At 41.7% G+C, this 27,729-nt stretch overlaps 1 protein-coding gene across 9 annotated transcripts in view; it reads left to right on the top strand.

Annotated features, from left to right (window-relative positions):
- ATP2B2 (ATPase plasma membrane Ca2+ transporting 2) overlaps positions 1-27,729 on the top strand; it is a 361,326-nt gene that overhangs the window by 94,519 nt on the left and 239,078 nt on the right. For all 9 annotated transcript variants that reach the window (XM_069027411.1, XM_069027409.1, XM_069027407.1 and 6 more), the window contains one exon: positions 15,394-15,493. The gene's annotated coding sequence lies outside the window, so the exon portion shown is untranslated. The remainder of the gene's footprint in view (positions 1-15,393; positions 15,494-27,729) is intronic.

Genomic DNA, 27,729 nt, shown 5'->3' with positions numbered 1-27,729 from the left:
CTCTTGCTGCTGTTGCAGCAGAATGCAGAGCTCTGTGTCCTCAGGAGCAGGAGCCATGGAAGGTCTGTAGCTTTCCTAATAATTAGAAAATTTTGACAATATTGGAAATCAGAATTGTATTTATTTTTGCATTGAAAGCTTGGACGTTGTCTTGTATTCTCCTACATCTTTTCTTATTCCAGATCTTCTGTTATCTTATCCATGGGCTCTAGAGTACACACTGGCCTTTAATTGCAAAAGCTTGTTTCCTGTACCAGTTTGGATTCCTTTAATAATCCTAATTTCTTTTGTCTATCAGGGAGCAACTTTTTCTTCTTCTGTAGTTTCCACTTAATGTTTTTTAATAATAATGAAAAAATGAAGCCTTGCTATTTTTCATTATTTAACACAGATCTCTTATAATTCTTTTGACAAACCTAATTTGATTTTGTTTTGTATTAAAAATTGTTTAGCCCCAATACATGGCTTAATTAAAAAAACCCTGTAGGCTTTTTTTTTAATGGATTAATTATTTTTAATTAATTAAAGAAACAGAAAGCCATGTTTTTATATTCACATTTCTGACACAATGGCAGCAGGCATGAATTATCCATGTTTGGTGGGTGCTTTTCTTGCTCTTGTATTTACACCTGGTGACAGGATGGTATTGCCTGCATTTTGCTTATATCCATTAAACAAACACCCAATTTCCCACTTACTGGTATCTTTTGACATCCAGACATTTTCTGAATTGCATCATGTCGTGGAGTTTGTAGGTTTGTTCACATGAGGGAAATGTCTGTTGCTTGATAAGCTGTTTGTCTTCGTTCCATCCTCAAAATCCTAAACTCTCCTGGTGCTTTGCTTTCCATATTCTGGTTTATTGTTTTGTCATGGAGTTTAATGAACATGGAAACGGTTGTCTGAAATATTTCTGAGTTTTCTATTCGACCTTTTTAGGGAATATAATCCTTCCTGGTATCTGATCTTGCTTGAATTTTAATTCTATTTAGCAGTTCACTTACAACAACTGTTAAGACGTTGCAGTGACTTTAAAGAAGCTTTAGACATTTTGTGAAGACCTCTCTCTTGATTAACTTTCATTTACATTTAGCATTTGTAAAATAGATCAAGTTTAGGGGGGTTTTGCAGTGGGGACCCTGCACTGTGACAGGTAATGGAGTTCAGGACATCAGATGCTAGTACCTGGTGTTTAGAATAAGAAATACAGGAATTTTTTGAAGTGGTAATCAGTGCTTATTTGCACCTAAATACCTCCAGTATCCAGTATGGGGTTCCTAAGGCCTATTGAAAGCTGCTGGTGTTTGAATTCCTAACTGCAAACGTGACTGTGCTTCTCCTGGCTGCATTTATAAGAATATCCTCCAGCTCAGTTTCACCTCTACAGTAATCCTCTGTTCCTTGCTATGTGTTTAGATAATTTAAAACTCTCATGTGCTGGGTTTCTCAGCTCTGTGAATGCTGTTACACCATCAGCCTGCTCACCAGGACACCTCCTAGCAGGACATCAGCTGCTCCAGCAGGAGCTGCCCAAGGCTTTACCCTTTTCTTTATGGATGTCTGTGCCATGTGGTGTTTGGGCTCCTGCAGGTTTCTGAGACCCCTGGGATCGTTTCCATTCAGGCCCCTAAATAGAGCCCTGAGGAAAAGCCTCGGGTTGTGCTGCAATTGAATTGGGCACTCTGGAGACAAATACCTGTGTCTGGCTGTCAGCTCCGCCCTGGGTTTCTTTCTGTACTGGCACAGAGTTCTCACCTCGCTGTCAGACACAAACCTGCTTCACCTCGCTTCTACGCTGGCTTTACATTTTCTTACTTTGTGTTTTATTTCTCAGGTTATACCCAGTGCTAGAGAATACAAAAGATTTGGTTTTATCAGGCATCAGGACATAAGACTTAATCCAGTTGCAGGTCTTTAAATATTTGATATACTGTTTGAAACAGTCTTCTGGAAGTGCAGTATTCACCTACCATGCGGGCTTGGGGTCATGTGAGGTTCTTACTGCCTTTTGTTATGTTTTTCATAATTTCACTGCAACTTTGTCACCTATGTCCCAAAGCCAACTCGCAGCAACCCTGTGTTCCACTTACATAAACTTCATTTTTATATTTAATGGAACTTGACTTCCTGCCCAGAGAGAAATCTTTGATGCACTCTGACCTGCCTGCATTTCTATTACCTGTCTGTGAAATCATTGTTTAATAAATAGTAGTAAATAAAAAAGAAAATCTTTGTTGAGAATATTTGCTCAGTGAGCAGGGAAATCACTTTTGACAGCTAGAATATGCATTGGACCTTAAGGCAAAGAAACAACAAAAAAAAAGAATATATACAGAAGGACTTTTCCTTTCTTCCCAGTACTGTAAGGGAGCTCGATGGGGGAAAGTACAGATGAAACATACAATTAGATGGCAAGATGCTTTATGTGGCCTAAAGCACATGTACGATTTACTCATAAGAAAAAGTCAATTTAATTATCTTTACAGAAAGCCAAGCATGGGAGAGAGAATGAATCCATACAGTGGCCAAAAGAAATTTCTGTGTCTAATCCTGAGTGGTAATTGGTTTCCTTTTCCTAAATGGTCACCGGGAGTTCCTATTTTATTTTGCAACTTTCTCTTATTCATGAGGCTCAGAATTAGGAGGCCTGCAGGTTCCAAATCCCATTTTCAGTGCTTGTTTTTTCCCCTTTGTTCCTTTCCTTCTTCCTGCCCCCTTCTGCTTACCTAACTGCAGCTCTGTCCTAGCCAGGTAGTCTGGCCAAAATAGCTGCAGCCATCTGGAGCAGCCACTGGGAACCTCTCGGTGACTTCCTCTCATTGCAAATGTCAGCTTGAATCTTCTCTCCCTTGCTTGCTGCTCCTTAATTTTCTGTTCATTTTGCTATTCATTATTCAACAAGGTGACTGAGGTGTTTGATTGTGGTGATGTACAGTGTGCATGAAAAATGCTGTGCAGGAGAGAGCTCTGTTTTTCCCCCTCTGTCTTCCCTGTTATCCTAATCCACATCAGGGTCTGCTTGCTACTGATATGGCATCTCTGCTGTGAGAACCATCGTGATGGCACTTATATTAAATTCAATATGAGTGCAGAGCCATCAAAATTTTCTTTTAAAAGATGCACAGAAAATAAAATTCAGACAAGCCATTATTTTTCAATTAAGATAATTTTTTTTGCATCATTCCCAACACGTTTTTGTGTTTTCAGATGTTTGGTGAATTGCTTTATTTCCTGATAAGCAAACCAAGCCTTGCTTTCTTTCCATGATGGTTATTCCTGCCGCTTGCAATTAGATGGGAATGTCATGTCAGTTTAGTTCTGGTTTTAAATAAGCTATGCTTATATTTGTAGAGTTGTTTGAAATCATTCTCTCGGACCTTGATAAGAGAAAATTAGAAGCACATTAAAAAATAATCCTTGCATTGAGTTAGTTCAACAATGATTTTAAGACAATATTCTGAGTAAAAATAGAAATGTTTTAGGTTGCTCTTCTGGTGAGTGCTGGGGCAGAGCCTGACTTTTGGTTGTGGATGGTCAGATCTGACAGCACGAGGCTGTTGGGCTGCATTTGGCCAGGCAGGGTTTAAGCAATGAGGACTAACTCCACACAGCTCTGCCAGCAAAGCTGAGCCCGAGGTTCCTTGGGGGCAGCAGGGACAGAGCACTGCAGTGTTTGGTTGCTTTAATGGTCTGAAGAGCAAAGTGGTTTTTATTACTAGACCTGTTCTCCTGAGCATTTGCATGATCTCTAAGTTGGAAATTAATAATACATAATATGTGCTTTAGAAATTCTCATTTTATTGAAAATTGAGGAGTAATGTGATTGTCTCATCTTCCTTTTAGGTATTTGTCCTGTCCTTTTGAGTTCTCTGCAATTTGGCAGCATTCACACAATCCATCCAATGCCTCAGACTGTAGCTGTAGCTGTCTGTCATTTTCCAAGAAGAATTTTCAGGGTGCAATGCAGATCCATCATTTACAAAGGGCTATTTCCATTCCAGCCTTCACTCTTGTGTGAAATCCATCTTCTCTGGGTCAAAACTTTGAGAGCAGAATGGAGTGAGGGACAATAAATGGTCATGAGAGAAGGTTACTGGTGAACAGAATTTAGGTTCCTCGGGCAAATCTTGGCATTGAGATGTTCCTGCACAGGAGGGGAGTTTATAGAGTCACAGAATGCTGGAATGGGACAGGGACAGCTTCCATTTGGTGCTCCAAGCCCCACCCAACCTTCGACACTTATAGCAATGGGGCAGCCAGAGCTTCTCTGGGCAGTCTGTGCCAGGGCATCACCACCCTCACAGGGAACAATTTCAATTTCATTTCACTTTTCTCTGCTACCCAAATGGCTGCTTGGTGTCTGGGTACCTTCACCAGACAAGAATTTCTTCATGACCTTCCTGTCTTTTCTTCCCAGCTATAAGTCCTTTGCAGAGAAATACAGGCCTGACAACTCACGGTCAAAACTTCCTCTGTAAAAAAATGGGGTTGCTTAAAGAATTAGGAGCGAGTCCTTGAACTGCTTTTGGAATTGCCTGTGAGAGACTCGATATCCCCCTGTCGTGGGACAGGATGGACACCTTGGAGAAGGCAGGGAGTCCCAGTTTGTGCCACCTTGAGCTGCTCACCCTGCACCCAGCCATGCTGAGCTGATGAACACAGCAATCACTGTGCCCAGAGAGAGCTGGCCAAGCAGCTGCAATTTCCCAGCAATCTGGAAGTGAGAGGGGAAAGCCACAACCTGTTTGTGGCTGGTCTTGCTGTAGCAAGTGGATGTTCCATGTGCCAGCTGGAGATAAACTTAACCTGATCATTTGGGGATCTTCTGTCTGCTGCCTGCACGCAGAGCTGCCAGTGAGCACAGCCCTGGGCTTTGTCCTGCCTGGGGGAAGTGAGACACCTCACACTGCTCTCTCAGTGCTTGCATGTACCTTTTAAAAATCTTTTCCTTCTGGAACAAGGTCAGGAGGGTTATTTTTTCATATGCCCCATTATGAGATTTCTTTGCCTCATTTACAGCAAACCCTTGAGGAGTTAAGCAGATCAGGAAATCCTGCAGGATATAGAAGGTGTTTTTTTAATTTTAGGTGCTAATTTTGAAGGAATAGACATTTGGGCAAGTGTTATTACTTGTACAGAGGCTCTTTCAAGTACTAGAAGTCTGGAACTACCTCTGTTTCAGAGGCAAGTAAAATTTGCCTTTTTTTTCCTGAGCCAGGTTTAATTAATTGGAAAGAAATGAACCAGTTATTTATGACTGATTAAGATGAGCTTAGGAAGGCGATTTTGAACCTTGGTAATTCTGAGAGGGGAATTGGATGGCATTTTGCATGAAATATCTAAATTATTATTGGTGATTACAATATCCAAGTCAGGCTGATGAGCTTTGTGCAAGGCCATCATGTAGCAATCTGCAGCAGCTCACTGAGCAGTTTGTGCTTTATTGGTGACTTTGGGTAATAGTGTGAGGGAAAGAAGGGCTGCAGAGTTGCAGAGCACACAGAAATGGCTGTAAAGAGGGAGGAGACAATGAAAACTGCCTTGGTCACAATGAAGCTTTGCAGAGAACCCTTTTCATCTATCACATTTATTCCCAGATACTTGTGCTGCAGTGCCCAGGACGTGCTGCTTTAGACACTCAGAGTGACAAAGTCTGGAAAGGCACCACAGCCATGGTGACTCTGGACTCACTCTGTGAGGATGAGTGGGCTCTCGGCTCTTTGGGAGGGTGCTGCTGCTTAGGGCTGGGAGAGTGCCCTGCTTTTCCAGGGAAATGGTGTCAAACACTTCCTGCAATCCACAGAGCAAATCAACTCGTGTGGGACTCCCTCCTCCAAGTGGCCTTTTCAGTTAACTTGACTGGAGTTGGAGGGACATGAGCAGTTTTGAACTGGGTGCCTGCTTGTTCTTATATACATGGAGAGTCTGTCCTCTCTCTTTAGCTGCTCTGGGTGTTACTGAGGGATTTATCTTATCTATTTTGTTTTTATGTATTTGCTAGATAAGAAGAAAAAAGAGTTGCACCTGACATTTTCAAATCAAACAGCAAAGAGTAAATATTTAATGTTATAAACAAGTATAAATACTGAATATAATGGGTTTGGATTTTTCCTTACAATTTTTGACTGCAGTTACTCAGATGCCCTCCTGGGAGCTTCAGGATGGATGGTGCTGCAGGATGGTGCTGCTCCTTCCCAGCCCAATAATACATATTTTAATGTGTCACTTCTGAAATGATAATGTATAGGAATAGCTGCTGACAAACATACCCCTTTTGTTTCCCACAGTAACGAGTCGTTCCATTGGTTTCATATTTATCTTCTCAATTTCTGAAAAGAACGAAAAATACTCTTGCAATCTAATTTACCTGTGGTAGAGGACAGTGCTGAGAGCACCTGTCTTTCTCCCACCACTGAGCACTTGCTGGGAGGCTTCATGCATCAGCTTTTCCTCCTGAAGAGTTTTCTCTTTTACTTTTCTGTCAATGTGCAGCATCCCTGCCTCCCAAAAGACGAGTGTCAGTGTGCCCTGAGGAGCGTGGGTGTGCCATTGTGCTTCCTGCGATTCACACCTGCAGGAACATTCTTGCTACCGAGCCATTGTCTTATTTTCTCACCTGCTCTTTCCTTATTTGCCATAAATCGAAGAATTACACTGGTCCAAGGCTGGGTTAGCAACTCAGGGCAGGGCTTTAAACACCACCATGTGCACGTGGTTCTGGTGTTTACCTGTCTAAGCCTTTTAAAACCCCTGAATTTCCCAGGCTTGGGAGAGACCTTAAAGCTCATCCAGCCTCACCCCTGCCATGGGCAGGGGCACCTTCCATTATCCCAGATTGCTCCAAGCCCCGTCCAACCTGGCCTTGGGCACTTCCAGGGATCCAGGAGCAGGCCCAGCTTCTCTGGGCACCCTGTGCCAGGGCTCCCTGCCCAACAAGCCCGGTTGTCTCCTGCCTGCTGTGGTTGGTTTTGTTCCTCCACCAGAAGCAACTCCCAGCTTTCACTGGACGGAGAGCTGAGACTCCTAACAGGCCTGTGTTGGTCTCCCCTTTGGTGCAGTGAGAAGTGTTAAACTCACAGAGTTTGGGTCATTTCCTTGGGGAAGTCTCGCCTGTTAATGCTCGTGCATAGAAATTCCTGAATTAGTATGTTCTAGCATCATCACGAAGCAGTTCCGCTCCAGACCCGCCGAGCATGAAGGCTAATCCAGATCCAAAAGCAAGTAAATGCCAAGAAAAAACCTGACATTTACAACAGAACCTTCTATACAAACAGTTTATTTCATCCAAGCATGGAGCTGGATTAAAAATTACTTAAAAGTTGTGTTGCAGCTGGTTACTCAATGCCCCCTCAATGCCTTGGTAGTGCTGACAAAGACTTGGGTGCTCAAACAATGCCTGGGGACAGGTGGCCCCTGCTGCTTGATGGGCTTCTTAAAATCACTTAAAATTGCAAGTTTGCATAAGGAATTTGAGATTAAGTGCACTGGCAGCAACTAATGGATCTGTTTTACACATCTTTGTGTGAGGTAAAGGCCGAATCCCAACCTCCCTCATCTTTCCTTGGGCTTTTGGCATCTGTTAGGAGCTCAGAAACAACACTTTGTTTTTTTGTCTTTATCATTTTTCTCTCAAACAGTTTTCCTCCAGGACTTTACTTCCATTATTTCCATATATATTTGAAATTTTTGCCTTCCAGCTGAAATCTTTACAGTGCCTAAATCAACATGGCCCCGTTATAAACTTACAGTCAGTTTGGTAATGTAATAACTGAATAGTATTACATAAACATGTTTCTTGCAAGAAAACTTGTTTTGAGTGAAACCATATGCACATGTTAATGGGAAATATTTTTCACACTTCTGCTTTTTTGCCATTCTTTGTATTTGTCTCAATACTTATTAATAGCATCCTTCTGAAACTTCTCTGATGAGACTATACAGCAGATTTTTTTAAGCTGTAACTGTATAATTTTAAATGCCTTGGATGTGATTCCAAACAGAGCTGTATGAGAATAAAATATGTAGTCCCTGATTGATTCTATAGCTATAATTATACGTAGGGACTGATATTACATGAACCACTGGAGCAAAGCTCCCTCGATAGATAAACTATCGCTCACTGTTATATGTGTAAATCAATCCATAAGGACTTCTCACTGTGGAGCTTCTGCTGGCGAACTTGATATAATGATCTTTATTTGAGTTCACGTTGTGTTCTTTGGAGAGGTTGCAGTACTCATTTGGACACTTTCCCACCTTTTTCCTAAGTAAAGCAGTTGCAATACTTTTGGGGAGGTTGAAGTTGTGAATGTTGACAGGTTTGAGGTAACCTCCATTACTTTCCAACACGACACTGCATTTTGTTTATCCTGTAAATCATGTCTCCGAGGAAGATCTGCTTGGCAAGCAATGCTTCCCGGTGTTTGGTGTCTCACACCTCAATTTTCTGGGAAATTTAGTGTGGATGATTGTTTAGCTGTCAGCATCGGCTGTCCGCTTGATTTAAAACATACTGCTTCATCATCAAGAGATTTGTGGCCAACCTACAGGCAGTGGATTGCAGATTAGGAATGGGTTGGGGGAGACCTTAAAGATCATCTCCCTCCCCACCTCTGCCATGGACAGGGACACCTTCCACCATCCCAGGTTGCTCCAAGCCCTGTCCAGCCTGGCCTCGGACACTTCCAGGGATGGGGCAGCCACAGTTTCTCTGGGCCAGGGCCTTACCCTCCCCACAGGGAAGAATTCCTTCCTAATAACCCATCTAATCCTGCCCTCTGCCAGTGCAAAGCCATTCCCACTTGTCCTGTTACTCCAGGCCTCGTCCAAAGTCCCTCCCCAGCTTTCCTGGAGCCCCCTTTGGCACTGAAAGGGGCTCCAAGGTCTCCTCCTCAGCCTGTCTCCACAGGAGAGGTGACAAACATTTGACTGGTTTTTGTTCTGTGTGGTTGTGTGAAAATGGGAGGAAAGTTGTCCCATGTAAGGCCATGTTTTATGTCACTGCTTCATCCCAGGCTCACTTCTCTGGGGCGGGGATCAGCTCAGAGCTCCCCCATTTGAGCAGTAACTTTAGGGTTTGTTTTTCAGGTGTTTATTGTGTTGTGGGGAGCCTGTGTTGAAATTCATCTCCTGCCTTAATGTCCAGTTGCAGCTGGAAAGGTCTTTTTACTCTTCTCCATGGCTGGCCCTCCTCATTTGACCAGGAAGAGCATTGCCCCTTCCCTTGGCTCTGCCGTGTTGCTGCTGCTCCTTTTCCATTTCACATTCCCTGGAGAGCTCTGCCAGTGCCCACTGCAGCGAGAGCTGAGCTCTGCTTCCCATATTTTCACCAGATTTTTCTGAGAAGCAGAGGCCTTCTGTATTATCTCATAGTGCCTTAGTTTTCATGTGACTCCCTTTGTGGGAGGCAGTTTGGAAAGCCTGCAAATATCTATTGGATTTTAATATATGCAAATACATGGATTTTCCCTCATCCACGTGCACTTAGCAGGTCGTGAGCCATGACTTCCCTTTACCAAAAAGGAAAACTGAATTTCCTGCTTTTTTATCAATAAAATATATTTATCTATGTGTTTATCGCTAGGTGCAATAATTTATTTTTATTTTCCTGGTATAGGTGCCAGGATTGCTCATCTGTATTACTCCTATATCTGCTATAACTTAAAAAAAGAGAAAATAGTGATCCCCCCACCTCTCTCTGCTGCTCTAGTCATCTGCACTGGATAAATATTCCCTGTCTCCTGTTCAGTGGCAGCTGCTGCCTCTGTTCAGCAGCTTCTTCTGGACCAAGTTTGCTCGTTGTGTGTTACACACAAACTTATTTTCATAAAATCATTACTGAAACCCAAAATGTGGCCTCAAGCCTTAAAATATCTTTAGTTTTCCTGGGTTTAATCTTTTGGATTTTACACTTTTGATACCTAACAGATTTATTTTTCCCAAGTCCTCCTCCTTCTCCTGTATTTCTTTTTAATCCTGCTTTTCCATGCAACACTCCTTTGCATTTTATTTTTTTCCCCGAGTTTCTGCCCAGATGGAGAGTTTTATATGTTCTTAGCTGCCAGGTTTCATTGTGCAGGGTTTTTAACAGCAAGGTCAGTCCACGGGAAGTTCTGTTATTCCTAATGAAGGATAGGTGGCACTCTTGTTATTTTTGTTTGCTTCCTGAAATAAATCAGCTGTATGTACTCTCTCCGATTTCTTTTTATAGAGTAAGTGCTTTAGAGAGTGTTCTTGAACATGAAGAGGATTTGATTTTATTATTTTTTTTAATATGAACATGTACTTCAGTTGCCTGAGTCTGTGGCTGGATCACAGTACTCTCTAGGAAGAGAAAATGTTATTTTTATGAAGTCCTTAACGAAGAGTGCTCACCGATATGGCACTGCCTCATTTTACATATACATTTTTGGGATTTTTTTTTTTCTATTTTCTTAGTATTTCATAAGGCAAAGAAGAAAGCTAACAAAGCCTTTAATGTAATTGAAACTGCAGTGATTAATACCTTTATACTTTGTATTTTCTTGTTAGTTTTGGATTTGAAGCACAGGCTTAAGATGGCATGGTAATCCTAGCACTGCATGTTAGCAAGTCCTAAACAGTCCAGAGAGCCTTTATTCCTTAAAGCAGGGAAGTCAGTCTGTCTTGCCTTAATTCCATCAGTTCATTGTAAAATTGGATACGTTTGTGACTTTGAGTGTTTTATGCTCTAAAACCCCCGAAACACCATACGATTCATGCTGGTAGAGCTGGTAGAGAGTATGGCGTGCTCGGGCTTTTCTGGAGCTCTAAAGGAAGATTCAGCTCAGCTCCCTGGAATGTTTCTCCTCCTCAGGAACACGGTTCCATGGAGGTGTTTTGCCCTCCCTGCTCGATTACCGCAATCAGATCAATGCCGTCGCTCCCGTGGGCTGCCACGCTCATCTGGCTGAGGCCAAATGCTCTGGTGACCTCAGCCCTGGTCCTTGTCAATCAATTGATTCTGTTCCAGCTCCTCCCAGAAAGGTGCCCCATGGCTGAAAGGATGAGCAGAGATTAGAAAAGTTTCCATCCTGCCTCTGTGCAAGAGTGTGAATCTCTTCCACGTGAACATGTAAATATTCAATATTTTGTGGCATGTTCTGGCCATGCAAACATCTCTGTGATGGGTCAGGGCTTGTCCAGGGCCACAGTCTGTTTCCTGGGAATTTCTCAGCTGAAGCCCTCTAAGCAGAGCCATTCTCAAGCTCTGAAGCTCCTATAGAGCTACTTTGGTCTTGTGGTTCAAATAAAAGATTAAATAGGTAATGTGGAAACAAAAGGAGATGTTGATTCCAGACAAAAAAACCCTCAAAAAAACCCTTGTGTTGATTTCATTGAAATTTCATAATAGGTGTTACTCCCTAATCATGGCATAATGTGCTTTGTGGGTTTTAATATATTTTTTTCAAGATTTAATTTTACTTAGCTACAGTTTAGGTTTCTGGACTTGACTCTATGCTGGGATGGTATGGGCTTAGATGAAAGCAAATCTCTCTTGAAAGAGTTTCCAATCTAATTTAGGTTTTAGGTATCGTCACTTAAAAATACTTAGTTAGTATATATTCACTGGGGAAATATAGGGTTTGATTTTAATTTGCATGGTGATTGGATTATGGAATTAAAACTTGATTGAGCAAGTTATTTTGTTTTATTGGATGAAGGAACATAACTCGGGAGATTATTTTGCAGTTTATATTTTTGGTGCCATCTCATGTAACACAGGCCCATGTATTACTCATCCCTCCCTTCTCCTGCAAAGTCTTTTGGATTTTTTATTTCTCTTTTTAATTTCAATACCCTGGAGTGTTTGAATTGAAGAGTCTCAAATAAAAATCTATTTTGGGGCAGGAAGTTTTCTTGATGTTTTGGATAACGTTTACTTTTACTTTCTAATGCCAAATCATCTTTCAAGCTGATGCCATCAAGGCACAGAATTCTGTGGTTTGTATAATAATACAAGTCCCAAATGGTGGCAGTTACTGAAGTTAACACTTTTTGCCCAACTGTGGGAGTAACAGCATCTTTGAGAGATTCCAATTTTGGTTCTTATTTATGCTTGACATTTAATGTGCTTGACATTCTGATTATTTTACACCTACCTAATTTCTTCTAGCTCCAGGGATAATGACAATATTTTAAGCATCTGTGAAGTGTAGCTGTGTGTTATTGAGCAGGTGCAATGCTACAAATGGAAGGAAAAAATCCCTAAACTATTTCTGGAATCATTGTTTTTTTTGATGTTGCATGTCTCAGGGCCAGGTAGAGTTGCTCACCACCTTGGTCTGGTTGCCAGTATTAGATTTGCTAATATTTTATATCCTTTTATTTACAAATATATTTATCTGTGTGTATATAGGTGCAAATAAATCACATAATGGGGACTGGGTGCTTACAGTGTGTCCTTTATGATCTGGGGGTGAGGCATAATAGAGTTTTCCAAGTTGTTATTGGGGATTTATATTTTTCCTAAATTTTGAATTAAATTGGACTGTAAAATAACATGCTCAGTGTAAAATTCAGCCCTTTAAACTGAGCTCATGTGTCCATGGCACACCTTTAGTGTAGAGCTTAGACCAGCCTTGTGTCTTGGTTTATAGATAATTGGGATATAACCTGAGAAATGAAAATATATGGAGAAAAAATTACCCAAAAGATTGTAAGTACACTCTGTGTAAAGTCTTTACTCTTCCTTTGCAAAGTAATTTTATTAATCTTTTTGAGCTGTATTCCCATTTAATATGTGGTTCCCTGCAGTTATGTCAGGTTTTAGGCTCTTTTGAAAAGGTTAAAATTTTTACCAGGGAAAGAGGGAGCAGGACGAAAACAGTGGGAGAACCAAGTTCTTCAAAGAAGTGCAGCTGGTGGCCACAATTTCCTTTTTCGTGTACTGGGAGTCTCATGTTGCCTTTGACTGTTGTAGTTGTGAGTAAATTGACTACATGATGAATGATGAAGAAAAGTTAAAATACTTTATTTTACAGACCCATGTGGGTGCAAGTTAAATACTTGCCCAAGTCCTCCCAGAACAATCACCATGGCCCAGCAAGGGGTCCTTGAAGCAGCCCTGACTGAATGGATTATAGGGACAATTAAAAAAATTCCTTTATTTTGCAATCTTGCCACCTGGTGGTACAGCCTGATAGTAAATATTTGGTTAGAAACCTATTCCAAAAGTCATATTTTCTTTGGTAGGCAAGGTCTTAAGAGCGGAATTTAAGATTGGATCCTAAATAGATTCCTGTCTTTAGCAGGGGGATTCAGTGTGTTCTTCCTTCAGTGTGTCAGTGCCCTGGGTCAGGGACAGTGCAAGACTCTGCATCCCTTGGCATTAAATATCATAGAGTCACATCAGAGGGTGGCTTGGCTTGGAAGGGACCTTAAAGCCCATTTCATTCCACACCCATCCATGGGCAAGGACACCTTCCACTATCCCAGGCTGCTCCAAGCCCTGTCCAACCTGGCCTTGGACACTGCCAGGGATGGGACAGCCACAGCTTCTCTGGGCACCCTGTGCCAGGGCCTCAGCACTCTCACAGGGAAAATTTTTTTTCTTAATATCCCATCTAACCCTGCCCTCTGGCAGTTTGAAGCCATTTCCCCTTTTCCTGTCGCTCCGAGCTCTTGTAAATTGTCTCTCTCCATGTTTCTTGTGGGCTTCCTTCAGGCTCTGCGAGGCCACAATTCAATCACCCAAAGCTTCTCCTCTCCAGGCTAAACAATCCCAGCTCTCCCAGCCTTTTCTCCCAGCAGAGCTGCTCCATCCCTCTGCTCATCCTGGAGCCTCCTCTGGACGTTTTCTAGCAGTTCCAGGTGCTCCCTGTGCTGGCCCCAGGGCTGGGGCAGCTCTGCAGGTGGGGTCTCACCTGAGGGGGGCAGAGGGGCAGAATCCCCCCCTCCCCTGCTGCCCTTGCTGGGGCTCAGCCCAGGGCACTGGGGGTTCCTGAGTGCCAGCACATGGCTGGGGCATGTCCAGCCCCTCAGCCACCAGCACCTCCAAGTCCTTCTCTGTAGGGCTGCTGTTCATCCCCCAGCTCCCCCTGATTTCCACAGACATGAGGGAAGAGAAAGTCTGGAGAAATTATGTGGTCCTGGAACACTGCCTCGTGCATGAAGCTTCACAATATATTTGAAATGTAGTTCACAAAGGCGTGGTGTCCATGTCTTGGAAGTCCCTGATAAAAATACACAAACTGAACTGACCTAAGTTACGGGAAGAATATTTAAGGGATGTTGTTATACCTAAAACCAGTCCTACAAATCCCAGCAATATGGAACTTAAACGTATTTGGATAGATTAAATGTTCATTTGGGCACAAGGTGGAGACTGAATAAAGCCCATGACGTGCAAAACCTGGCAGCGCTGACACTTAGTGGCAGGAGCATCGGGAAGCTCACTCCTTTATGCTAATCCAAAATGAAGCAGATGTGGTCTTATTGGTGTCTGCAGGGAAATCCTCATTTATAATGAAAGATGTTTTCACATAGTGTTCAAAGGGCCTTAAACAACCCAGTTTTTGCAAGCTGAATCCAAACATGATTTACTGAGGGGTGTGATGAATTGATCATTAGCTGGAACTTACAAGCCAGAAGTGGATGTTTTCTCTCCCAGGAGTGTCCCCTCCGGCTCTGCCATATGCTGTGGTTTGACACGAGAGGAACTGAATATAATTCTGTGTCTTGGGTCAAAAATGGCATCGTGCTGGAGCACAGTGGTTCCCTCTTAATACAAAAACATGGAAAATGGATTTCTTTTTGCCCATCCTCGTGGTGCAGTGGGGATGTGTTCCCACATGGAACACTTACGTCCCATCCAAGGAAGGGCCTCTCCCTGCCTTTCCTTTCCGTGTACCCTCCTGAGCATCTCCAGTGAAACCAGTCAGAATGTCGCTTATCCATGATGACATCTCTGTGCTGACCTTAACACCTCTCAGTTATTCACTTCCAAGTTCTTATGTCATGCAAGGAAAACCAGGGGAATGTCTCCACTCTGTTCCTGCCCTCTCTGCTGGCCTTTTCCTCTCACACAGACACAAGACATGAAGTTTTCAGTCTCCAAAACCATAAAAAACAACAATTATTTACAAATATGAGAGGCCAGAGGGCTACAGCTCAGATAAATGAATAAGAAGAGATATCATTGGGACTGAGGCCTGTAGTTTCAAGCTTTTAATTCACATCTTTGGTCACAGAGTTGGAACTTTTAAATCACTTCATTTTACTGCAAAATGTCCCTAACTATTTATGACACTGGATGTTTGCTCTTGGATCTGTTTCTCCTGTGGGGTATCCTTTAGATCAATCCTTGTTTGTTCTATTAATTTGCTTAATTCTCTGGGGTTTGTCAAGTCTAATTATCTTCTTTCTTTCTTCCAGTTTTGAAATCAAGATTGATTAGCCAACACGAGAAGACCCAGCTGGTTATGTGACTCAGAACCCTGTTTATGAAGCACTCGCTCGTTTTTACAAGACAACTGTAAGTTGTTTCTTTTTCTCCCTCAAATTAAAAATCTACTGTTGTAACTTCACAGAAATTCTAGAAATTTCCTGAGGAATTCACTCTTATTGGTAAATACAATCCTGAACATTTGCTTAGTGACACCAGCCAAGGACACAGAAGTGCTCTGTTCACTTTATCACACCACTACCAGAGATTTTTTCCACATAGTGATGGTTTCACATTGTTTAAGGAGAGATTCCCTCAGTTAGGAAGATCAATCTACTGTCTCTTTACGCTGTGTTATATGAAATGTGGGATCAGGGAATCTGTTTTGGACTGCACTGCTGGTGGGTTGTGTGAGGGAGATGCTCAGTCCCAGCACGGAGACTGAAGAGGTGCAGGAGTTGGCACCTCTGCAAACAGGTGCCTCTGGCAGAATTCTGGATTCTCCCACAACCCCCAGAGCCTGAGATTTTGGACTAAATAATTCTTAATCTGTACTTGATTTAGACAGTGTTTTTCCACAATTATAAATTTGTTCTTCATAAGGCAAACCCTCAATTTTACTTGCAAATGAGAGTTGCTCAGGTAAAGTATCAGAGTTATAGTCTGGAGTGCAAGTGTGGGGATGCAGAAATGAAAGTTCCAGCAGTAATATTGCATGGCTTAATTATTTTTTTGACATATATCCTGAACTACATTTTATAAACTAAACTTAATACAATTATTAGATCCAGGTGGAGTGCTAATACGTTTGTCATCATGTTTGATGTGGTGTGAATCTTATTTTATCCTTTTTCAGTTGTGTGAAAATGTTCTGCCTTAGCAGTGATGAGACTTTAATTTCTGTACCCAGGTGGTGGGGGGTTTAATTACTGAATTTTGGAGCCATACATTTACACAATGCTCCCCGTAGATGAGCAGGAATCCAGCCAGTGCTATCAGGTATGGGGCAGCACCAGATTATCTCAAGCTTTTCTTTAGGTATAACTGCACTGTAAGCCAGGCAGTCTGAACTTCATAATCTTGTTAAAATGGCATTGCCCAACTGCCACGGATTGTGTAAAAATTCCATTATTTTGTAAGTGGAAGGAACAAGCTGGTATTTATTCTGAATTTTCTCTTGAATAGCAAGTGATTCTAGTAACTTGCAAATAGTGATACAATGCATGTAAAATCTGTATTTTCATTTGTTACCTCTCTTGTTACTGAAGGCTCATTAACCAAGGAGGCAAAATGAGGTCTAATATTCCAACTATTAGAGAAAAAAGGGAAAAATAGCACTCACTACCAAGTAAGTTTTGGGCTTATGAAATAACAGAACCAATAAATAAAAATTAGTATTAACTGTGAACTAGAGTTTTGTAGAGTGAAGTACAAGCTTAGTTTTTATTTTTATGAGTGCAAAATATCTGAGAAAATTTTCTTTATGACAACAATAAATATATTCCAAGTATATTGAGGTTAGTTAGCATGTCATTAGGGGCGAGAGAAAATCACGCTCTTTTTTCAACAAGTAACATGGGAAACAGAAACATAACAAGAGCACCCTGTTGCTTTGGGAGTCTGTTCACAGAACTCTCCCTCTCCTGTGATGTGTGTGGAACAGACTTAAGGCTTGATAGGAGAAGCACAAAGTAATTAATAACTCAGATAAAAAGGCTTTGCTGGTTTTCTGTGGGTAATGAAGGAAGCTCTCCATGGATTAGCGCTCTAAATTCTGTGTAGCTGCTCTGCAGAATACTGCACAAACTTGTTTTTGATTAACTTTTTTATACCATATATTGAGAAACCTGAAATAACTAACTGTTGTGTTAGGAAGTTTATAAAAATATTTATATTATACAAAGTGGCACTTGCACAGCTTTAATGCATTCAAAATATTATGTAATGTAAATGTGGAGAGAAATTAGCCAAGGGTTGGCTCTCTGTTTCCACTGATAGTTTCCAGATGGATTTCCTCTCAGGTGATGAGTGTACCTGCAGTTCTCACCTCCATGTAAATATTTGATGGGCTCTTTTAGCTAAAACGAACCCAATTTATATCAAAATGTTCTATTTAGTGCCTATATTTTTTTTTCAATATGGAGCAGAATGAAAGCGTGGTCATAATGACTGTGTGGGCAACTGTAACATCGAGTATTGCAGGGTGCTCAGCATCACTTCTTCCTGACAGCAGCTGTTTGTCACTGGTGCTTTAATGAAGGTTTTAATAGGTGCCACAAGCTGTGCAGACCAAATATTGTGCTTGTCTTTCAAAGGACTACAGATTCAAGCTTCATTTTCCCCCCAAACTCTTAAAACAAGTAGTCTATAATCTATTTGTCAGACATTTAAATGTCTGGAAGAGACTGAAAAGCGAAGATAGACTTACTAGAGAGGGAACTTTCTTAGTCATTCAGCTATTAAAAAAAGAAAAGCCTCCCCAAGGTTTTTGTCCTTTTTTTTTTTTTTTTTTTTTTTTTTTTCAGAGAAATAAGCAGAGGTGGAAATGCTGTAATTTTCCCTATTTCTCAGTATAATGGTTTCAATTCCTGTTGTGGAAGGTGAGCTGTCAGGCACAACCACACAATTTAGTGAGCTTGTGGAGATAAAAAAATTGTAACCCCCCAAAACAAACCTTCCTAAAGCACCCTGTGCATTCAGCCCCTCCCATCCCATTCCAGAAGGATAAAATGGGCTGAATCCCTGGATTCCTCTGGGTTTAACTTCCCTCCCACCCAGAGCTGAGGCTGCACACATGGAAGGTGTTGCTGTTGGCACTGATGAGCACAAAGCACCTGCTGTGGTCAGACCTTGGCAGGAGGTCCCACTGCTCTGGGAATGCTCTGGGAATGTGTCTGCTGAGCCCAGGAGCCCACAAGGATTGTTTCTTCTCAAAGGCAGCTGCAGGTGTTGTCCTCTCCTAAAGATGTTCCCATGTGAAATCCTTCCTGGTTTTGTTTTGTCATTCCTGTGATTTATTGGAGTTATTAAGGAGGTACTTTGGGCTGTGCTGTTATTTCTGTGCTGCTCAGCACTGAAATGCCAGCTGGAACTGAGGATGGAAAGCTGAAGGAATGGTTTTATCTCGTGCAGCTACACCTGCTTTCCCCTCCTGGCCTGTAAGTGTGGAGCACTGGGAAGCCACTGGAACTCTGGGCTTTTCCAGTAGTGAGGTAACCTTTGGAAAGCAGCTTTTGTTACTTCTGCCTCCCCCACTGGAGGCAAAGAGCAAAGCATGGGGCTACAAGTCTCACTTCACTGCAATTCCCAGCACCAGTTATCCATCAGCTCATCCCAAACAATGAGAAATACCAGCAGAATCTGGTTTGCAGGTGTGACGTCAGAGACAGCCCCATCCATCTGCTTCGGTGCTACTTTGGTCCCCTGGGTTTGAAGGGGAAGAAGAGGCTGTTCTGTTTTCTGTCACTTGGTAGCTGTGAATGTGAGGGTGCTCCTTCAGAGGGGCTGTGCAGAAGCAGAGCAGATCTGTACCTATACATTCATCTTCTCTTTGCACAATGAAATTAAATATATAAATATCTGGGAATGAATCTGAACTCTTCCTCCTCTGAAGAGCAAACTTCCTCTAATTAAATAGTCTTTTCCTACTATCTGATGTTAGTGACATTTTATAATCAGACAATTACTGCTTCACTTCAGTTTTATGTTGTTTCCAGAGGTCAGGAAGGGTAATATTCCAACATAACCACATTCAGTGAGAGGATAACAGCTGACAGGAGCTCTTGCATGGGGTTCTCATCAGTAGATCTTGAAGTGCATCAGAAAAATATGGATTTTTATCTCTGTTTAAAGGTGATGGGAACTGTGGCCCTGTGAGGCTGTCCAGCATGGCTGTGCAAACCTCTCCATGTGTTCTGTTGCCTAAACATCCCAGTCTAAGGAGTCCTGAGCAATAGATTAAAATACAATATGGAAACACAAAAGCCAACAAATGTAATGGTATTTAATGGAATAAAATTAAGATTTTTTTTTTTTTTTTTACAAAACAAAAAATTGAAGATATTCCTGCTGCGTTCTGTATTGTGTGTTCGGTTCAAATCATCTCTTGGATGGATTAACGTGAAGTTAATAGATAATGTCAGTTTACTTTCTAATTAATGAGTGTTACCCTGGAATTTAAATAATTCTCACCTGTCTCGGTGTGACCCGGCTGTTAAAAATGGCAACAAGCATCAGTGCCAGGAGCTGCTTTTCCTTTTCCTCTCTGGCAGAGAGAACAGTGTTTGTGCCCCCAGGATTCCAAGGAATTGAGTAACATTGGGGGGGAACAGTCAGGTGAGACTTCAGTGCCTGCTCGAGGGACAGGAGGAACTGTATTTCATTTATAACAGTTTATAAATGAGTATAAATGACAGTCTGGCCCTGGCTTGACTTCTGTGTGGCTGCAGGAGCCAGGCAGGAGAATTCCTGCCATGTCCAGAAAGTAAAGTTTCCATGGAATTTTCTTGCACATCAGGACATGTTTGAAAGATTTTATTTTTAAAATCAAATTTTAATGCTGTGTTACTAACTCTTGATGTCATTAGTATTTATTCTTTCTTACTACTTTGGATACACTTTTCTGATTTAAAAGTCTTTGGAAATATTGAATATAACTCGAAAGATAAGAGTTCATAGAAATAATGAAAATAGTTTTATAATATTAATTTTATTATAATTTTTAAAATATATATATATTTTAGTTTTGCATGTTGGAGATTTTTTCCCCCTTGTTTATTCAATGGATTTGCTGCACTGTCACCAAAAGAGCTGCTTTGAGGATTGCCATGAAGTGGTTAATTGTATGTTCTGGGTGTTTTCTCTGGGGTGTTGCTCAGTAATTTCTTGAAAAAAAGCATTTTTTCAGGACTTCTGCACTGGCCACCTCTGTAGGCACAGTGGGAGCTCCTTGCAGGTGCTGTTGGACACATTTCCCTCTCTGAGCAAAGACAAGGTGCTCCAGGGAGCAGCTGCAAGTGAGAAATTCCCCCTGACTTTGGAACAATCCTTGATAATATCAATAAATTTCTTGTGATCAGTTAAGAGCTGCTGTCCATGAAGGGAAATTCATGTCTGCTCTTTGCTGCTTTAGAGGTTTTCTTGGCAGGCTCTTTGATGGTACAGGGTTTGTAGGTGTGTGCCCGGATTTTTACTGGTTTCTGGCTCTTCCTAGAGCCCGGATTTCTGCTGGTTTCTCCTAATGAAGATCATAGAAATGGGAATTTTCTTAATGTGACACACGAAGAGCTGAGTACAATTCAAATGCTAATATGTAGGAACCAAATCTCACAAAGGAGTGTGTTAACATTTGTCTTTATTCGCTGTATTTCAAAGGATATGTGCCAAGTCTTGCTTGACACTCAGAGCATTCTACATTGTACAAATTCACCCCTGACAGGCAGAGAGAAGCATTTCCTTTTTGCATAGTTTAAATCTTTTGATCCCATGGAAAAGTGACTTTTTCCTTGCATGACCCCACCGGAGCCTGCTTTGCTGATTCCTCCACTTTCTCCCACATTTCCGTGTTAAATTTCCCTTTTTCAGGGAGAAACTGAACTGAATACATCCAGCAGGGACTGGAGAGGGGATGATGTTTTTTCCCCAGCTGATTTTATTGCTTTCCTGGGTGCTGGGAAATCTCTTCTTTACTTTGGTGTTCTTTCCTCTCTTTTCCAGCTTGCCCTGCAAGTGCAGCTCCTTGCTGAGATCAGCTTCAGCTCCTTTTAGACAAAACACAAGTTCCTTTTTCACCTCGTCCTTATTAGAGTGTATATTGAGCTCTGGGTCTTGCTCAGCAGCTTTAAGGTTTGTGTTTTGCCTTGGTCCTGGCTGTTGGAATCCCACTGACTTCAGGAGCTGTGTTCCCTTACAGCAACAAATAAGTGAATTCTCTCTTTGCTTTCCCCTTGCTGAGCCAATCATTTCCCATTGCAATCCATTTTCCCCTGGAGAGTTCATCCAAGCCAGGGATATTAATACCTATCCTGACCAGGTATTTGATACTGCCCAGCTTTGCAGGGTTCTGTAATCCACTGCCCTTCCTGCATGGCTTTCCCTGAGCTGGAGATTGTTTCAAATGCAGCTGGAGAGGAGTTTGTGACTGCTCCAGAACAGGACCTCCCTCCATCACCTTGGTCAGCTTCAGGCTTGGCCCTGACTTCAGGCTCCTGCTGTCTTTGTCCCTTACTTGCCCCTGTCATATTCCAAGGCACAGGTTTTGAATTCTTTGGCTTCTCCATCATTTGCACCTTTCGGATGGATGGAGTGACTTGCTCCTAAATCTCCTTTTAGATTTCCCTGTAATCTCTCCCTGCAGATGTTGGTGCTTCAGTGCTCAGTGAAGTGATGCTTTGCTTTTTACCTACTCAAGCAACACATGGTCTGCAGCCAGCTCCTGAAACTCACCAAGTATTTAAGAATATGTTTAAATGCAAGGTCTTACAGAAAATGCAAATTTATTACTTCTCACTTGATTCTCATGATAGATTTCTGGAGAGTGCTCTGAGGCTTCTTTTTATTGGTGCTATCACTGCTTTGCCTTCATGCTTATGCTGATTTTCTTTCTTTGCCAGAGCCCCATAACACTTGTTATCAGTAGCTACAATTTCCTGCCACCTGTGGTGGAATATATTTCTTCATTATGAGCTTTTTGCTGCTTCCTCAAGTCTTGTCTTTGATTAGCTGCTATGGAATTTTTACATATCATCATCACTTGTCCTGCAAAACTTGATTATCTGATAGATATGAAAATTGCTGCTTCCAGCTACAATTGGCCCAGATCATTTAGTGCCAGTCCTGGTACCAGCACTGACCTGAACTGATGCTAAATCCAGTGCAAGAGAATGTGGTGGAAGGCTGGGTTTTGTCGGGTCTGTTTGGGATTTGTGGTCACATTTTTTTCCCCCCTCTTCTTAAAGTGAAAGAGCCCTGGGAATGCCAAGGCTGGGATCAGTGATTTACCTGAATTGGGCTGGAATATAGCAGAGATCATAACTTTTTAGCTTGAATTTGGTGAACATTTTCTTCATCTTATTTGCAGCAACTTTGCATCTCTGTTTTAGAATCTTATAATTTTAAGGATCTCTTTAAAAGTGAGAATGTTTAGCTGAGGATTGCCACTCACTATTAAATCTTCCTGGACTGATGTGCTGTGAATCCCGATCTGTTTGCCCAGATCCAAGCAGAAAAGAGCATAAATTGCACCAGCTCCTGGCTTTATAAATGCAAACATGGATCTTGTTTTTGTCCATTAAATGGGTTTTCTGGACTCAGTTTAAAAACCCAAACTTTTTCTTCTTGCAGGAGCAGCTGCCCAGCTCCTCCTCTGTAGCAGGTAGTTTCTTCACTCCATCAGCATCATCTGGGAATGAGGATAAAAGCTGGGTTTGTCAGAGTGTGATAAAAGGAGCATGTGTGTATATGAAGGCAAATGTAAATTTCCAGCATCAAAAAGAGGACTTGGCAACTGCAGATGTGTGGCTTAAACACTGTAGGAGGAGAGGGAAGGAAGGGTTTTGTTTCTTTGTGCTGAGCTCTGCTGGAGCAGCTGGCGCGAGCGCTGTAGCAGAGCTGAAGTGGCGTCGTAGGTGAAGCTGCTGCTGCTGTCTGGGATTCAATGATCCAGCTGATCCTGCTGGGAAAGCACTGTCCTGAGAGAATGCTGAGGGGAAAAGAGAAGAATCATTTTCTGTAATCTTTATTGACATTTATAACTTTACACTTTCTAACCTTACCAAGCCCCTGGGATGTAAATTCCAGCTTGCAGGGAGATGAGTCCTCGTTAGTCTTTAGAAACTTGTGTTAGGCAGGAGAACCCTTGAGGCCTGGTCATGGAATGATCCCTGGCACTGCTGGAAAAGCTGTACGGTTGGCCTCAATGGGTGTCCCTCTGACCACTTTTCCCAGGTCCTTCTGTCACCTTCTGGGCTGCTCTGGCTGATGGGTTCTTGGTTTGTTTGGTTTGTTTTGGGGTTTTGTTTTGGGTTGGTTTCTGTTGTTGTTGTTTGGTTGGTTTGGTTTTTTTTTCTCCAGACCTGACTGCTGAGGAATTCTTCCTTTTCCCATCATCCCACGGGTCCTTGGCATGCCCAGTCCTGCTGGGGCAGGTGGTTCACCCCTGTGGATATCTCTGTCACTGGTGCTGGAGAAACAGCACTGAAATGGAAATGAAATCAGTGCCCATCACTCTTTTCTTTTTGGCGTGCAGGCATTTTTCCCCCTCAGTGTGGTTCCTTGGGGAATGACGCGGCCATGGAGCATGTGAGACTCAGGGAGCTGCTGAATCCTCATTCTCTCACAAGCTTTTTCTAATTTTTCCTAAGTCCCATCAAGTAACATTCTTGAAAATTAGCAATGTACAGTTTCTAAGGAGAGCTAGCAGCACATTCTTTCTTTATGGCAAAGTTTAACAAGGAAACTTCTTTTTCCATATCCTGTTCTTGAGAGATTTTCTGGGTCAGAAGTGGCATCTGAACCAGAGCTTGTAACCACCAGGAGTGGGTCCTTCATAGAGATGATTTAGGGAGTTGTGGAGAGAGGTTGGTTGGTGGATTTTGCAGGGGAGTGGGGTTGCTTTGTGTGAACAGATCAGACCAGGATTGTTGGGAAATCTGCTGAGTGGGCAGCCAAGGAGGTCCTGTCAGAACAAAGGGTGAGTGCTCCAGCTCAACAGCCCATGGCAGGGTCCTCTGGTGTCATTGGGAAAGAAAAAAAGGAAAAGAAGAAGGAGAAAACCAACCTGAGGCAATCAAATTACAGACCCAGCCTGACTGTTTTAGTGTTTCAGACTAAAAGATAGCAAATTGGGATTGCAAAGGCTAAGGAGGAGACTGCACGAATTCAAACATGAGATTTTTAAGGATCAGAGAATTTTCTCTCTTGTCTTCCTGGAGTTTGAATTAATTTTGGTAAGATATGGATGAGTAAAAATTAAAATTTAGAAAAGGAGAAGCTGAAAAAATAATATCATTGCAATCTGAAACAAAAATGGCAGAAACAGAAACCCCTCCAAATCATCATTACACTTTGAATATTGACAATATAAAAAGGGGTTTAAAGCACTGGATTTCTTTGCAGCTGTGTGTGTATGAATACACAGGGGTGCTGGTGTGCCTGTTCATACATGCACTGCTGGAGTTCAGCAGCAGCCCCAATGTACAGCAAGATTTAAACCTGTGAAAAGCTTCACTTGTTTCCCATCTGGAGGCTCTCTTGAATCCTTTGATTTTGCTGGAGAAACGTTGACTGTTGTGATGCTGTTATTTTTTTTCCATAAACTTTGTACGTGACCAGGCTTTTGTTACGTCTGTGGTCAAATTTAAGTAAAACAGATAATTTTCCTACCACAAATTTAAAAAAAAGTATTGTTTAGATTTTTTTCCCACTTTGCTTACAAAATGCTGGTTGTGCTCACAAAATACTCTCTCATTATACAACATTTTAAGTTCTTGTGATGGTGGTTCAGTCCTTGCCTGTTAGGAGATGGAAACTGGTATGAATGATTCATTTTGAGCTGCTATTTTGGGGGTACTCACATCATCTTGGATGTGGCTTCACATGAAATGGATGGGAAAATGGGAGTTTATATCCCTCCTCCACCTAGCAATTTAAATGAAAATCCATAACACTTGAGCAGGAGACTGTCATTGGGATCTCTTTGGGAAGAACATGCTTTAAAAATACAGCAGGGAAAAAACAAGGCAGGATCCCAGGAATGGGGAACAGTGGGAAATGGAGGAAATCCTGTGGGCAGTATCCAAAGTCACACTTGGCTTTAAGCCACAGATGTTTGCAGTGCCTGAAGAGAAACTCAGCCAAAACAGCTCCAATGAAATTAAAACTGCAGCAAGGCAGGAGAGAAGCTCTGCTTATGTTCTCACACATGGAGGCAGAAGGATCTGCTCCCCAAAGGGGCTTGGGGTTGTTCCTCGCTGCTTGGGAAGGATGGAGAAGAAAGGGAATACACAGGTCTGTTATTAGAGCTCTAAAAGATAATCAGAGAAGGTCAATTTCAAAAGAGAGGAGTCAGATGTTTTATAAAATGGGATCTAAATAAAAAAATATATAAAGCTTTTGCACTGGGTAACAGTTGTGTCATTTTCATTGCTGTGGCTACTGGCTTGAAGTTGCTGCCAGTCTGTTCTGTAGTGTATAAAATTCAGTATTGTGAGCAAATGAACTACTGTGACAATATTTATGATGAGTATTTCTAAAGTACAGAAACAAAATGCACTTTTGCTCACATACAATCAAAACGTAGCAGTGTATTGAAAAAAGTTTATTGCAGCTTTGAATGAGCAGTGAATTTAATGAAACTTCTGTTCCACTGGAGTTGGTTCCTTGTTGATTAATGAGAAATAATCCATATTTCTCAATGCAGGAAGAAATCATGTATAAAATACAATTTTAGTAATATTTTTCATGCAAGCTGTGAATTATATAGTTTAAGGGTTTTGTTTCATCTCTCTGCAGTGTTTTTTTTTGTTTGTTTGTTTTTGTTTATAGGCTGGAGCTGTAACAACCCAGGCAAAAGTCCTGAGATGTTGCACTTGCCCAGTTTGACCAGTTGCCTATGCATATTCACTTTGAGCAGATGGGATTCCAAGTCTGTGCAGAAATCCTGTCAGAAGTATTTCCTTTACTGCTTCTTATGTTCCAGTTCTTTTCACAGCTCTCCTTTTATTTGGGACATGTTTGGTGTGGGAAATCTGTGTTCTGACAAAATATTGAAAGGTGAACAAAGAGGCAGCGTGCTCAGAGAAAGGAATAACTTCGTCTTCTCCTCACTGTGAGAATGCCTGACACATTCTCAGTGTGCTCCTGTGTGCTCAGTGGTGATTTCTACCTGGATGAGAGGAAGTTTGGACCCTTCAGAGCTTTGGGTGGGCAGGGATTAAGGTTTGCTGTGTGGAGAGCAGGAACTGGTCTCAATGAGACTTTGTTCTCAGCTTTGCTACCACCAATAAATGAGTTGTCCCCACATAAGTCCTGGATTGCTGTAAAAGAGAGGTTTTCTCCTAAGAAAGCTTTAATAAATCCAAGGAAGTCTCACCAGTAATTTTACAACGCCAGTCCCATGGAGTTCTAAGGCAACGCAATCCACAGTATTTATAGAACTTCATTAAACATCACACCTGTTAATTCCCCATCAAATTGAGGACAGGGAACGAAAGCAACTTAAAACGAAGAAAAAAGACTCGGCCATGAGACCTCCGTGATTCTTTCTATGTCTTAAGTACAGTCCTTGGGATTAGTCTGCTAATTTCATACCTCTAATTGTTTGTTAAATGAACTTATATGGTGGTGGTGTACATCAGACTGTAAATTGTTTGGTGCTGGAGTTGTCTGGTTGTGTGAATTTTGATAGACAAGACATTATTTGCCATAATATCATTTATGTATCTGGAGTGATTCTGCCATCCAGGATTTAACAGCTCCTTCTAATAGATCCCTAAAATTTCATTTCTGTGATTTCTACCTTTTTCTAAAGTAGTCCTTTCATTCGTATTCTGAAATAGAAGGAAATTCTCCTAGAAGCAATTCTTTATGCAGACTCTCTTCTGGGGAGAGCTCCTATTGCAAAATGCCTGATATCTTTACTGCAACTGATTTGAAAGTGCAAAAGGTCGAAAATGTCCTAATTTGGTTTGGAAATCCACGTGTCAGCACAGCACATTTCAGAAGAGCTCTTGGGGCTTTGTAGAAATTGCATTTTTCCTTTTGATTTTAATTTTATACCTGGAAAGGATTAGGGGAAGGATTCAGCTGATGGCTGAGTGGTAAAACAGAAAATATTTTTAGAATGGAAGATGCATATTGGAAAAGATTGGGACTCAGAGGGATGTGGTATGAGGAAATATTTATGTAGTTTAATTATGAGTAATAATTAGTGAGTGATGTAGGAAAAACATTTTTAGTGAATTTTTCCCCATCTCCCATGCCAGATCTCCATGTTTGTTTGCTCCCGGTTAGTGCAATATTATTCTTGACCATGTTCCCTACTGAAGAGATATCTCACAGCAGGGTATCATCTAACCCAAAATATAATTTCCTAGAGAGCAATATTGAGTCATTGATTTAGTTACTCTGCCTTTCCATCACCTATCATTTTGCCAGAGCTGCTCCCTGGTGATAGTGACCTTGCAAGATGACAGATTAATTCCAGTGTCTGGGAATTTGTGCAGGCTGCTACTCAGCCTGCTCTCATACAATATGTGTGTACAAAATATAATATTCTTTAGTTCATTAAAGCAGTTTAACTTTGACCAACCCGAACTCAAACACAGGAG

Source organism: Aphelocoma coerulescens, chromosome 12, assembly GCF_041296385.1.
Source record: "Aphelocoma coerulescens isolate FSJ_1873_10779 chromosome 12, UR_Acoe_1.0, whole genome shotgun sequence".
Classification (NCBI taxonomy): Eukaryota; Metazoa; Chordata; class Aves; order Passeriformes; family Corvidae; genus Aphelocoma; species Aphelocoma coerulescens.
This window is presented reverse-complemented; position numbering and strand designations above follow the sequence as displayed.